General features: G+C 47.3%; 1 long non-coding RNA gene across 1 annotated transcript; it reads right to left on the bottom strand.

Annotated features, from left to right (window-relative positions):
* Positions 1 to 1,428: 1,428 nt before the first annotated feature.
* LOC128471423 (uncharacterized) lies at positions 1,429 to 15,731 on the bottom strand. The gene is made up of 3 exons (XR_008346108.1): positions 15,630 to 15,731; positions 1,860 to 2,044; positions 1,429 to 1,488 (listed from the first exon to the last, which is right to left on the bottom strand). It is a non-coding gene; the product is annotated as an uncharacterized LOC128471423 (long non-coding RNA).
* Between the last annotated feature and the right edge of the window lie 218 nt (positions 15,732 to 15,949).

Raw genomic sequence — 15,949 nt, 5'->3', positions numbered from 1 at the left:
GTTACTTTTTGCCTTGTTACTTTTTGCCTTGTTACTTTTTGCCTTGTTACTTTTTGCCTTGTTACTTTTTGCTCTCTGCATTGGACTTGTGATTTGACTCTCTGTATTGTACTGTGTAGACATTCAGTAAAAGTGGTTTAGTTCTCGATTTCTTCTCAGTTTGAATCAATTAAAGTACAAAAAGAAACATACAACGACGCACCGGGGGTATATAATTACTTAATAACCCTACATAAGTATAAAATATAAGGGAAAAAAGATGCTCTGCCTCTACTCTCTAGGTGATGCTGCTCCTCCACGCTCCACCCATTCCTGATACTCACCAACTGGGATGAAGTTCTTACTGTCTCTTGACGCTCCGCTGTGTAGTAACCCATCTGTGCTGTCGCTCACGAACTCCAGCGATAGATGGCTGTCCGAGCAGTGGCCGATAGGATGAATCCATGCATAGCCGTTACCTCTGAGTCTGGTGGGAGCGTGGCCCAAGGAACGAAGTCAAACAGTGGCACCTAGAAAGACAAATGGAAATATTTTAGTTTCAAAGGTAGGCTGTCTGAAGTTGGTGATGTAAGGGATAAGTCACACGGGAACATGGTCCAGAGAATCTGCCTACCTGTAACCGGTGAGAGTCGACATGCAAGTCCCACCATTCAGGCAAGGGTTTTGGGGCAGAGAATAACAGTTCTGGTAAAAGTGTTTCTGTACCAGACATCTGCAGGACACATTTCCAACTTGGGGAATTGAAACTATAGATGCGCTACCTCCATCCACGAGAGGTGGGGATCTGCTGACTGCGCTATGGATTGTGCACCCGCCATCCTGCAAACAGCCCATCCGTGAACAGAAATCAATGGATACTTGGGAATTCCTTTCCTTCAGCACTGATCGGATCTGTCATTGAGTAGAATACAAAAAAACTCAGTTAAGACGGCACCAAAAACTTATCTAGACACCATCCCAGTTCTGTGGCCATTAGGCACCCCAGGACCAGCTCCCTCCCACAACAAATGCAGATAAAGATGATTAAAACGCATCGCTCTTAGATCTTTACTTTTGTTATAAAGTAATAAACCCCCGGCTGTACCCTCAGAGATTCAAAATCAAGGGAATTATTTCCACAAAACTCTGAAAGACAAACAGGATACATCTAGATATCATGAGACTGATAAATATTCTGCGTTTTGTAATATCATTAATTTTATGAGACAGCCGACGTTATTCTTACTCAGTAATAACGCCATAAACACTCTGTCCATACCTTCTCTCTCTGGGCTGTCAATAAGCTCCGTAAGATCGCGGGTTTTTGGCAGGAGGCAGCTCCGCATACTGAAAATGTCACGTCGGTCACGTTATCCTCTGCGTTCACCACACTGAAGATGTGGATATGGCTGGGTTGGGCAGCTGCTATGTCTGCCAGGACGGCCTGGAGCTGGTCACGTCTGCTGACTCCAAACTCATCCTTCTCTATGAATTCCTCTGCTGTAATGCCTAAAATGCGGGTTAAAAAGTTATGACTGAGAAGCAGAGATAGTAACGTATTTACCCAGATAGGAGCGGGGAAGGGAATTGGGGTTACGCACTGAGTAGGACAGGGGTCACTTAATGCCAAGAGCGTTCCTGTCCCACCATTTCCTTCTATCCCTATGCAGGGATACTACATCATTTTAATGTCTTTATGGTACAATGTACAGGAGTCCAGGGAAATGGTTACATATATATGTAGCTATGGTGACCTGTACATCACTTCTTTATCTAGTGCAAACTCTATGATGGTCAAACCAGGCAGTCTTCCCATCAAATGTCCCAGCGGAGTCCTACAAGAATCTACCTGAGACCCCTCCGCACGACTTATTACTTACTTGTGAGTCTCAGAGACACCGAGCTGCGGAAGGCGTCACTTCCAATCTCTTGTACATACATTTTGATAGTAGAGAAGGTATCTGGCCACACACCGTCAGAAACCGTAATATTGAGGTTGTACATTCCCTGCGGAGGTCTCTCGGTCATCAGGATTGTCCCGTTGTTTTGGTTCAACCAAAAATACCTACAGAACACAAACTGTCAATGCAATGTTATCTTCCTCAGACACGCCTTCTAACTCCCACATACACCAGACACGTCTTCTCTCTCCCTCATACACCAGACACGTCTTCTCTCTCCCTCATGCACCAGACACGTCTTCTCTCTCCCTCATACACCAGACACGTCTTCTCTCTCCCTCATACACCAGACATGTCTTCTCTATCCCTCATACACCAGACACGTCTTCTGTCTCCCTCATACACCACACATCTCATCACTCCCTCATACACCAGACACGTCTTCTATCTCCCTCATACACCAGACATCTCATCTCGCTCCCTCATACACCACACATCTCATCACTCCCTCATATACCAGAGACGTTGTCTTCCTCACTCATAAATCAGACATGTCTTCTCACTCCCTCTTAACCCAGACATGTCTCCTCACTCACTCATACACGTCTTCTCTCTCCCTCATCCACAAGACACATCTTCTCTCTTCCTCATACATCAGACATCTCTTCTCGCTCCCTCATACACCACACATCTCATCACTCCCTCATACACCAGACACGTCTTCTTGCTCCCTCATACACCTGACACATATGGTTGTTCACGTACATAACAGACAAGTCATCAAGCTCCAACATACACCAGACGTCTTCTTGCTCCCTCATATATCAGACATGTATTCGCCCTCTCTTATACAACAGACACGTCTTCTCACTCCCTCATACACCTGACATGTATTCTCCCTCTCGCATACACCAGACACATCTCCTCACTCCCTCATACACCAGACACATCTCAACACTCCCTCATACACCAGACACGTCGTCTCTCTCTCTCTCATACACCAGACACATCTCCTCACTCCCTCATACACCAGACACGTCGTCTCTCTCTCATACACCAGACACATCTTCTCTCTTCCTCATACACCAGACGTGTCTTCTATCTTCCTCCTTCAGCAGACACATCTTCTAACTTCCTCATACACCAGACACGTTGTCTCGCTCCCACATACACCAGAGACGTTGTGTTTCTCCCTCATATATCAGACATGTCTTCTTACTCCCTCACACACCAGAGATGTTGTCTTCCTCCCTAATGAATCAGACATGTCTTCTCACTCCCTCATACACCAGACACATCATCTCTCTCCCTCATACACCAGAGATGTCTTCTCACTCCCTCATAAACCAGACATGTCTTCTCATTCCCTCATAATCCAGACATGTCTCCTCACTCACTCATACAGACATGTCATCTTGCTCCTTCATATACCAGACACTTCAGCTCGCTCCCTCATACATCAGACACTTCAGCCAGCTCCCTCATACATCAGACATGTCTTCTTGCTCCCTCATACATCATTCTTGTCTTCTCGCTCCCTCATCCACCAGACAAAGCTTCTCAGTTCCTCATACACCAGACACGTCTTCTGTCTCCCTCATTAACCAGCCATGTCTTAAATCCCCCTCATTAACCAGACACGTCTTCTCTCTCCTTCTTTAACCAGACTCTTCTGATCACTCCCTCATAAACCAGACACCACTTCTCTCTCCCTCATACACCAGACACGGCTTCTCAGTCCCTCAGTCCCAGACACGTCTGCTCGCTACCTCATACACCAGATATGTCTTTTCCCTTTCTTATACAACAGACGTCATCTTGCTCCCTCAGACACCAGACACATCTTTTATCTCCGTCATACACCAGACACGTCTTCTCGTTCCCTCATACACCAGACACTTCAGTTCACTTCCTCAAACATCAGACATGTCTTTTCGCTCCCTCTTACACCAGACACATCTTCTTGCTCTCTTATACACCAGACATGTCTTCTCACTCCCTCATCCACCAGACATGTCTTCTCCCTCTCATACAACAGACATGTCACCTCGATCCCTCATACACCAGACACGCCATCTCGCTCCCTCATACACCAGACACGTCATCTCGCTCCCTCATACACCACACATGTCTTCTTCCACTCTAATACAACAGACACGTCAACTCGCTCCCTCATACACGTCTTCTCTCTCCCTCATACATTAGACGTGTATTCTCTCTCCCTCATACATGAGACACTTCTTCCCTCTCCCTCATACACAAGACACTTCTTCCCTCTCCTTCATGCACGAGACACGTCTTACCTCTCCCTCATACACCAGACACGTCTTCTCTTTCCCTCATACACCAGACATGCCTTCTCTCCCCCCCAAACACCAGACACGTCTTCTGTCTCCATCATACAGCAGACATGCTTCTTCCTCTTTAACACAACAGACTTGCCATCCCGCTCCCTCATACCCCACATACATCTTCTAGCTCCCTCATACACCAGGCATGTCTCCTCACTCCCTCGTACACCAGACACGTCACCTCAATCCCTCATACACCAGACACATCTTCTCTCTCCCTCATACACCAGACAAGTCTGCTCGCTCACTCATACACCAGACATGTCTTCTCTCTCCTTCATACACCAGACATGTCTTCTCTCTCCTTCATACACCAGACACATCTTCTCTCTCCCTTATACAACAGACATGTCTCGTCACTCCGTCATACATCAGACACATCTATCTCCCTCATACACCAGACACGTCTTCTCAATCCCTCATACAACAGACACATCAGCTCTCCCTCAGATACCAGACATGTCATCCCGCTCCCTCATAAACCAGACATGTCTTCTCTCTCCCTCATCCATCAGACATGTCTTCTCCCTCTCTTATGCAACAAATACGTCATCCCGCTCCCTCTTACTCCAGACATGTCTTCTCACTGCCTCATACAACAGACAAATCATTTCTCTTTCTCATACATCAGGCATGTCTTCTCTCTCCCTCATACACCAGACACGACTTCTCTCTCCCTCATACACCAGACACGTCTTCTCTCTCCCTCATATACCAGAGACGTCTTCCTCCCTCATAAATCAGACATGTCTTCTCACTCCCTCACAACCCAGACACGTCTCCTCACTCACTCATACACGTCTTCTCTCTCCCTCATCCACAAGACACGTCATCTCGCTCCCTCATACACCAGACATGTCTTCTTGCTCCCTCATACACAAGACACATCTTCTGTCTTCCTCATACATCAGACATCTCTTCTCGCTCCCTCATACACCACACATCTCATCACTCCCTCATACACCAGACACATCTTCTTGCCCCCTCATACACCTGACACATATGGTTGTTCACGTACATAACAGACAAGTCATCAAGCTCCAACATACACCAGACGTCTTCTTGCTCCCTCATATATCAGACATGTATTCGCCCTCTCTTATACACCAGACACATCTCCTCACTCCCTCATACACCAGACACGTCGTCTCTCTCTCTCTCATACACCAGACACATCTCCTCACTCCCTCATACACCAGACACGTCGTCTCTCTCTCTCTCTCTCTCATACACCAGACACGTCTTCTCCTTCACTCATACACCAGACGTGTCTTCTATCTTCCTCCTTCAGCAGACACATCTTCTAACTTCCTCATACACCAGACACGTTGTCTCGCTCCCACATACACCAGAGACGTTGTGTTTCTCCCTCATATTTCAGACATCTCTTCTTACTCCCTCACACACCAGAGATGCTGTCTTCTTCCCTAATGAATCAGACATGTCTTCTGACTCCCTCATACACCAGACATCATCTCTCTCCCTCATACACCAGACATGTCTACTCACTCCCTCATACACCAGACATGTCTTCTCATTCCCTCATAATCCAGACATGTCTCCTCACTTACTCATACAGACATGTCATCTTGCTCCCTCATATACCAGACACTTCAGCTCGCTCCCTCATACATCAGACACTTCAGCCTGCTCCCTCATGCATCAGACACTTCAGCCAGCTCCCTCATACATCAGACATGTCTTCTTGCTCCCTCATACATCATTCTTGTCTTCTCGCTCCCTCATTCACCAGACAAAGCTTCTCAGTTCCTCATACACCAGACGCGTCTTCTGTCTCCCTCATTAACCAGCCATGTCTTCCATCTCCCTCATTAACCAGACACGTCTTCTCTCTCCTTCATTAACCAGACACTTCTGATCACTCCCTCATACACCAGACACCACTTCTCTCTCCCTCATACACCAGACACGGCTTCTCAGTCCCTCATACACCAGACACGTCTTCTCTCTTCCTCAGAAACCAGACACGTCTGCTCGCTACCTCATACACCAGATATGTCTTTTCCCTTTCTTATACAACAGACATGTCATCTCGCTCCCTCATACACCAGACACATCTTTAATCTCCGTCATACACCAGACACGTCTTCTCGTTCCCTCATACACCAGACACTTCAGTTCACTTCCTCAAACATCAGACATGTCTTCTCCCTCTCTCATACAACAGATATGTCACCTCGATCCCTCATACACCAAACACGTCATCTCGCTCCCTCATACACCAGACATGTCTTCTTCCACTCTAATACAACAGACACGTCATCTCGCTGCCTCATACACATCTTCTCTCTCCCTCATACATTAGACATGTCTTCTCTCTCCCTCATACACGAGACACATCTTCCCTCTCCCTCATACACGAGACACTTCTTCCCTCTCCCTCATGCACGAGACACGTCTTCCCTCTCCCTCATACACCACACACGTCTTCTCTTTCCCTCATCCACCAGACATGCCGTCTCTCCCCCCAAACACCAGACACGTCTTCTGTCTCCATCATACAGCAGACATGTCTTCTTCCTCTTTAACACAACAGACACGCCATCCCGCTCCCTCATACCCCACACACATCTTCTAGCTCCCTCATACACCAGACATGTCTTCTCACTCCCTCATACACCAGACATGTCTTCTCCCTCTCTTATACAACAAAAATATACCAGACATGTCTCCTCACTCCCTCGTACACCAGACACGTCACCTCGATCCCTCATACACCAGACACGTCTTCTCTCTCCCTCATACACCAGACATGTCTTCTCTCTCCTTCATACACCAGACACGTCTTCTCTCTCCCTCATCCACCAGACATGTCTCCTCTCTCTCTTATACAACAGACATGTCTCATCACTCCGTCATACACCAGACACATCTTCTCAATCCCTCATACACCAGACACATCAGCTCTCCCTCAGATACCAGACATGTCATTCTGCTCCCTCATACACCAGACATGTTTCTTCTCGCTGACTCATACACCAGACATGTCTTCTCTCTGCCTCATCCACCAGACATGTCTTCTCCCTCTCTTATGCAACAAATACGTCATCCCGCTCCCTCTTACTCCAGACATGTCTTCTCACTGCCTCATACACCAGACAAATCTTTTCTCTCTCATACATCAGGCATGTCTTCTCTCTCCCTCATACACCAGACACGTCTTCTCTCTCCCTCATACACCAGACATGTCTACTCTTTCTCTTATACAACAGACACGTCTCTTCTCTTCCTCATACACCAGACACGTCTCTTCTCTTCCTCATACACCAGACACGTCTTCTCTCTCCCTCACAAACGAGACAAGTCTTCTCTCTACCTCATACACCAGACACTTCTGCTTGTTCCCTCATACACCAGACATGTCTTCACTCTCCCTCATATACCAGACACGTCTTCACTCTCCCTCATACACCAGACATGTCTTCTCTCTCCCACATACGCCAGACACGTATTCTCCCTCTCTCATACACCGAACATGTCTTCTCTCTCCATCATACACCAGACACGTCTTCTCTCACGTATACACCAGACACTTCAACTCTCTCACTCATACAACAGACATGTCTTCTCCCTCTCTTATACAATAGACACGCCATCCTGCTCCCTCATGGACCAGATACATCTTCTCGCTTCCCTCAGACATCTCTTCAACCTCTCTTACACAACAAACTTCATCCCGCTCCCTCATACACCAGATATGTCTTCTCCGTCTCTTATGCAACAAACACGTCATGTCACTCCCTCATTCACGTCTGATCGCTTCCTCATTTACCAGACATGTCTCTTTACTCTCTGATACACCAGACACATCTTCTGTCTCCCTCATTAACCAGACACGTCTTCTCTCTCCCTTATTAACCAGACATCTTCTCTCTCCCTCATTAACCAGACATGTCTTCTCTTTCTCTTATAGTACAGACATATCATCCTGCTCCCTCATGCACCAGACATGTCTTCTATCTCCCTCATACACCAGTCACGTCTTCTCTGTCCCTTATACACCAGACACTTCAACTCTCTCCCTCATACAGCAGACATGTGTTCTCCCTCTCTTATACAATAGGCACATCATCCCGCTCCCTCATGCACACGTCTTCTCTCTCCCTCATACACCAGACACATCTGTCCTCTCCCTCATACACCTGACATGTATTCTCCTTCTCTCAAACACCAGACATGTCTTCTCTCTCCTTTATACACCAGACTTCTTCAGATCACTCAATCATACACGTCTTCTCTCTCCCTCATACACCTGTCACGTCTTCTCTCCCCCTAAAACACCAGACACATTTTCTCCCCCCCTTATACAACAGGCAAGTCTTCTCTCTCTCTCATACACGGCTTATCAGTTCCTCATACACCAGACACATCTTCTGTCTCCCTCATTAACCAGCCATGTCTTCCATCTCCCTCATTAACCAGACACATCTTCCATCTCCCTCATTAACCAGACACATCATCTCTCTCCCTCATTAACCAGACACGTCTTCTCTCTCCATTCCAAACGAGACACGTCTGCTTGCTCACTCATGCACCAGACACGTCTTCTCTCTCCCTCATTAACCGGAAACATAATCTCTCTCCCTCATTAACCAGACATGTCTTCTCCTTCTCTTATAATACAGACATATCATCCTGCTCCCTCATACACCAGACATGTCTTCTCTCTCCCTCATACACCAGACACTTCTGCTCGCTCCCTCATACACCAGACACTTCTTCTCTCTCCCTCATACACCAGACACGGCTTCTCAGTCCCTCATACACCAGACACGTCTTCTGTCTCCCTCATTAACCAGCCACGTCTTCTCTCTCCAATACAAACGAGACACGTCTGCTCGCTCACTCATACACCAGACACATCTTCTCTCTCCCTCGTTAACCAGACATGTCTTCTCCTTCTCTTATAATACAGACATATGATCCCGCTCCCTCCTACACCAAACACGTCTTCTCTCTCCCTCATACACCAGTCACGTCTTCTCTCTCCCTCATACACCAGACTTTTCTTCTCTCTCCCTCATACACCAGACACGTCATCTCGCTCCCTAATACACCAGACACGTCTTCTCTCCTCCTCAAACACCAGACACGTCTTCTCTCCCCCTCATACACCAGACACGTCTTCTCTCTCCCTCATACAACAGACACGTCTGCTCTCTCCCTCATATACCAAACATGAATTCTCCCTCTCTCATACACCAGGCATCTCTCTCCTTTATACACCAGACACTTCAGATCACTCCCTCATACACCAGACATGTCTTCTCTCTCCCTCATACACCAGTTACGTCCTCTTCTCTCCCTCATACACCAGAAACTTCTTCTCACTCCCTCATCCACCAAACATGTCTTCTCTCTCCCTCATACACCAGACACGTCTTCTCTCTACCTCATACAGCAGACATGCTTTCTCCCTCTCTTATACAAAAGGCACGTAATCTCGCACCCTCATACACCAGGCACGTAATGTCGCACCCTCATACACCAGACGTGTCTTCTCACTCCCTCATACACCAGACATGTCTTCTTCCTCTCTAATACAACAGACACGCCATCCCGTTCTATCATACACCGGATACATCTTCTCGTTTCCCTCATACACCAGTCATCTTTTCACCCTCTTTTATACAACAAACACGTCATCTCGTTCCCTCATTCACGTCTGATTGCTCCCTCATATACCAGACATGTCTCCTCGCTCCCTCATATACCAGACAGTCTCCTCACTCCCTCATATACCAGACACGTTTCCTCGCTCCCTGATACACCAGACACGTCTTCTCTCTCCCTCATATACCAGACACATCTGTTCTCATCCTCATACACCAGATACGTCTTCTCTCTCCCTCATACACCAGACACTTCAACTCTCTCCCTCATACAGCAGACATGTCTTCTCCCTCTCTTATACAATAGGCACGTAATCTCGCACCCTCATACACCAGACATGTCTTCTCTCCCCCTAATACACCAGACATGTCTTCTCTCTCCCCCATACAGCAGACATGCCTTCTCCCTCTCTTATATCATAGGCACGTAATCTCGCACCCTCATACACCAGGTACGTAATCTCGCACCCTCATACACCAGACATGTACATACACCAGAGGACTTCTTCCTCTCTAATACAACAGACACACCATCCCGCTTCCTCATGCACCAGATACATCTTCTTGCTTCCCCCATACACCAGACATCTCTTCACCCCTCCTTTACAACAAACACGTCATCCGGTTCCCTCATATACCAGACATTTCTCCTTGCTCCCTCATATACCAGACATGTCTCCTTGCTCCCTCATATACCAGACATGTCTCCTTGCTCCCTCATACACCAGTCATGTCTTCTCTCTCCCTTATACACCAGACATGTCTTCTCTCTCCCTCATACAGCAGACATGTCTTCTCCCTCCCTCATACACCAGACATGTCTTCTCCCTCCCTCATACACCAGACATGTGTTCTCCCTCCCTCATACACCAGACACATCTGCTTGCTACCTCATACGCCAGATATGTCTTCTCCCTTTCATATAAAACAGACATGTCATCTTGCTCCCTCATACACCAAACATGTCTTCTCGCTCCCTCATAAACCAGACACGTCTTCTCTCTCCCTCATACAACAGACACGTCTGCTCTCTCCCTCATATACGAAACATAAATTCTCCCTCTCTCATACACCAGACTTGTCTTCTCTCTCCTTTAAACACCAGACACTTCAGATCACTCCCTCATACACCAGACACGTCTTCTCTCTCCCTCATACACCAGACACGTCTTCTCTCTCCCTCATATACCAGACACGTCTTCTCTCTCCCTCTTACACCAGACACGTCTTCTCTCTCCCTCATACACCAGACACGTCTTCTCTCCCCCTCATATACCAGACACGTCTTCTCTCTCCCTCATATACCAGACACGTCTTCTCTCTCCCTCATATACCAGACACGTCTTCTCTCTCCCTCTTACACCAGACATGTCTTCTCCCTCCCTCATACACCAGACATGTCTTCTCGCTCCCTCATATACCAGACATGTCTTCTCTCTCCCTCATCCACCAGACACATCTGCTTGCTACCTCATACGCCAGATATGTCTTCTCCCTTTCTTATACAACAGACATGTCATCTTGCTCCCTCATACACCAGACATGTCTTCTTGCTCCCTCATAAACCAGACACGTCTTCTCGCTCCCTCATACAACAGACACGTCTGCTCTCTCCCTCATATACGAAACATGAATTCTCCCTCTCTCATACACCAGACTTGTCTTCTCTCTCCTTTATACACCAGACACTTCAGATCACTCCCTCATACACCAGACACGTCTTCTCTCTCCCTCATACACCAGACACGTCTTCTCTCACCCTCATACACCAGACACGTCATCTCGCTCCCTAATACACCAGACACGTCTTCTCTCCCCCTCAAACACCAGACTCGTCTTCTCTCCCCCTCATACACCAGACACGTCTTCTCTCTCCCTCATACAACAGACACGTCTGCTCTCTCCCTCATATACCAAACATGAATTCTCCCTCTTTCATACACCAGGCATCTCTCTCCTTTATACACCAGACACTTCAGATCACTCCCTCATACACCAGACATGTCTTCTCTCTCCCTCATACACCAGTTATGTCCTCTTCTCTCCCTCATACACCAGAAACTTCTTCTCACTCCCTCATCCACCAGACATGTCTTCTCTCTCCCTCATACACCACACACGTCTTCTCTCTACCTCATACAGCAGACATGCCTTCTCCCTCTCTTATACAAAAGGCACGTAATCTCGCACCCTCATACACCAGACGTGTCTTCTCACTCCCTCATACACCAGACATGTCTTCTTCCTCTCTAATACAACAGAAACGCCATCCCGTTCCATCATACACCGGATACATCTTCTCGTTTCCATCATACACCAGTCATCTTTTCACCCTCTTTTATATAACAAACACGTCATCTCGTTCCCTCATTCACATCTGATTGCTCCCTCATATACCAGACATGTCTCCTCGCTCCCTCATATACCAGACACGTTTCCTCGCTCCCTGATACACCAAACACGTCTTCTCTCTCCCTCATATACCAGACACATCTGTTCTCACCCTCATACACCAGATACGTCTTCTCTCTCCCTCATACACCAGACACTTCAACTCTCTCCCTCATACAGCAGACATGTCTTCTCCCTCTCTTATACAATAGGCACGTAATCTCGCACCCTCATACACCAGACATGTCTTCTCTCCCCCTAATACAGCAGACATGCCTTCTCCCTCTCTTATATAATAGGCACGTAATCTCGCACCCTCGTACACCAGGTACGTAATCTCGCACCCTCATACACCAGACATGTACATACACCAGAGGACTTCTTCCTCTCTAATACAACAGACACACCATCCCGCTTCCTCATGCACCAGACACATCTTCTTGCTTCCCCCATACACCAGACATCTCTTCACCCCCCCTTTACAACAAACACGTCATCCGGTTCCCTCATATACCAGACATGTCTCCTTGCTCCCTCATATACCAGACATTTCTCCTTGCTCCCTCATATACCAGACATGTCTCCTTGCTCCCTCATACACCAGGCACGTCTTCTCTCTCCCTTATACACCAGACATGTCTTCTCTCTCCCTCATACAGCAGACATGTCTTCTCTCTCCCTCATACAGCAGACATGTCTTCTCCCTCCCTCATACACCAGACATGTCTTCTCGCTCCCTCATATACCAGACATGTCTTCTCTCTCCCTCATCCACCAGACACATCTGCTTGCTACCTCATACGCCAGATGTCTTCTCCCTTTCATATACAACAGACATGTCATCTTGCTCCCTCATACACCATACATGTCTTCTCGCTCCCTCATAAACCAGACACGTCTTCTCACTCCCTCATCCACCAGACACGTCTTCTCACTCCCTCATCCACCAGACACGTCTTCTCGCTCCCTCATACAACAGACACGTCTGCTCTCTCCCTCATATACGAAACATAAATTCTCCCTCTCTCATACACCAGACTTGTCTTCTCTCTCCTTTATACACCAGACACTTCAGATCACTCCCTCATACACCAGACACGTCTTCTCTCTTCCTCATACACCAGACACGTCTTCTCTCTCCCTCATATACTAGACACGTCTTCTCTCTCCCTCTTACACCAGACACGTCTTCTCTCTCCCTCATACACCAGACACGTCTTCTCTCTCCCTCATACACCAAAAACGTCTTCTCTCTCCCTCATATACCAGACACGTCTTCTCTCTCCCTCTTACACCAGACATGTCTTCTCCCTCCCTCATACACCAGACATGTCTTCTCGCTCCCTCATATACCAGACATGTCTTCTCTCTCGCTCATCCACCAGACATATCTGGAGTATGAGGTAGCAAGCAGATGTGTCTTCTCCCTTTCTTATACAACAGACATGTCATCTTGCTCCCTCATACACCAGACATGTCTTCTTGCTCCCTCATAAACCAGAAACGTCTTCTCGCTCCCTCATACAACAGACACGTCTGCTCTCTCCCTCATATACGAAACATGAATTCTCCCTCTCTCATACACCAGACTTGTCTTCTCTCTCCTTTATACGCCAGACACTTCAGATCACTCCCTCATACACCAGACACGTCTTCTCTCTCCCTCATACACGAGACACGTCTTCCCTCTCCCTCATACACGAGACACGTCTTCCCTCTCCCTCATACACGAGACACGTCTTCCCTCTCCCTCATACACGAGACACGTCTTCCCTCTCCCTCATACACGAGACACGTCTTCCCTCTCCCTCATACAGCAGACACATATTCTCTCCCCCTCATACACGTCTTCTCTCACCCTCATACACCAGACACGTCTTTTCTCTACCTCATACAGCAGACATGCCTTCTCCCTCTCTTATACAATAGGCACGTAATCTCGCACCCTCATACACCAGGCACGTAATCTCGCACCCTCACGCACCAGATGTGTCCTCTCTCCCTCATCCACCAGACACATCTGCTTGCTACCTCATACGTCATCTATGTCTTCTCCCTTTCTTATACAACAGACATGTCATCTTGCTCCCTCATAAACCAGACACGTCTTCTCGCTCCCTCATAAACCAGACAAGTCTTCTCTTTCGCTCATACACCAGATACTTCAGCTCACTCCCTCATACATCAGACATGTATTCTTGCTCCATCATACATCAGACATGTCTTTTCGCTCCCTCGTACACCAAAGACTTTATCTTGCTCCCTCATACATCAGACATGTCTTCTCATACCCTCATACATCAGACACGTCTTCTCTCTCCCTCATATACCAGACACGTCTTCTCTCTCCCTCATAGACCATACACACCTTCTCTCTCCGTCATACACATCATCTCTCTCCCTCATACACCAGACATGTCTTCTCTCTGCCTGATACACCAGACACACTTCTTCTTGCTTCCTCATACATCAGACATGTCTTCTCGCTCCCTCATACACCAGACACATCTTCCCTCTCCCTTATACACCAGACACGTCTTCCCTCTCCCTCATACACCAGACACGGCTTCTCAGTCCTTCATACACCAGACACGTCTCCTGTCCCCCTCATACACCAGACAAGTCTTCTCTCCCCCTCATACAGCAGACATGTCTTCTCCCTCCCTTATACAATAGACTCGTAATCTCGCACCCTCATACATCAGTCACGTAATCTCGCTCCCTCATACACCAGACATCCCTTCTCCCTCTCTTATACAACACGTCATCCCACTCCCTCATACACCAGACGTGTCTTCTCTCTCCCTCATACACTAGACATGTCTTCTTGCTCTGTCATACACCAGACATGTCATCCCATTCCCTCATACACCAGAGATGTCTTCTCGCTTCCTCATACACCAGACACGTCTTCTCGCTTCCTCATACACCAGACACATCATCTCTCTCCCTCATACAGCAGACACGTCTTCTTGCTCCGTCATACACCAGACACGTCTTCTCTCTCCCTCATACACCAAACACATCTTTTCTCTCCCTCATACACCAGACACGTCTTCTCCCTCTCTTATACACCAGACATGTCTACTTCCTCTCTTATACAACATGTCCTCTCACTCTGTCATTTATCAGACACATCTATCTATCTATCCTCCTGAATGATCAAAGTCTGACATCTCAAACGCTTGTCATGACATAGAGTATTCCAATGTACCTCTGGATTGATGAATAAATATCCGTGAACTTCTCTGAGACCTCTTTAAGCAACTGGTCAGCCGCCGGCCGACATGGTCAACCTATAACCCATTGCGTGTCAATAGTGAAGTGCATTAATGACCGTGAAATGCGTGTGTTATTCGAGCAATGGAACTCACCTGGGTATTTGAGAGACGGCGGAATAGTGTTTTGTATCCCATTCATCTTCATCCAGCACAGCGACCTTCCCAATCTCTGCTGATGACCACCCGGCTGTTTTAAACAAGAAAAAATGGTAAGACATTCATAAGTATGTCTGCATTCGTGCCCATCTGTATTTTTAATAATTTGTCCTACATTCTGCTGTCAGGAACTGTACAATATACGATCAGCATGCCCTGCCGGAGAATTAACGAGGACTAATTTCCAATACGTCCCTCCTGTTTAGCTCAGTTAACCGCGGAATGAAAATAACTGACAGCCATTAACGTTGGCTAAA

The sequence above is a fragment of the Spea bombifrons genome, chromosome 13 (genome assembly GCF_027358695.1).
Source record: "Spea bombifrons isolate aSpeBom1 chromosome 13, aSpeBom1.2.pri, whole genome shotgun sequence".
Taxonomy (NCBI): domain Eukaryota; kingdom Metazoa; phylum Chordata; class Amphibia; order Anura; family Pelobatidae; genus Spea; species Spea bombifrons.
The sequence above is the reverse complement of the archived record's forward strand: the minus strand, read 5'-3'. Positions and strand labels throughout refer to the sequence as shown.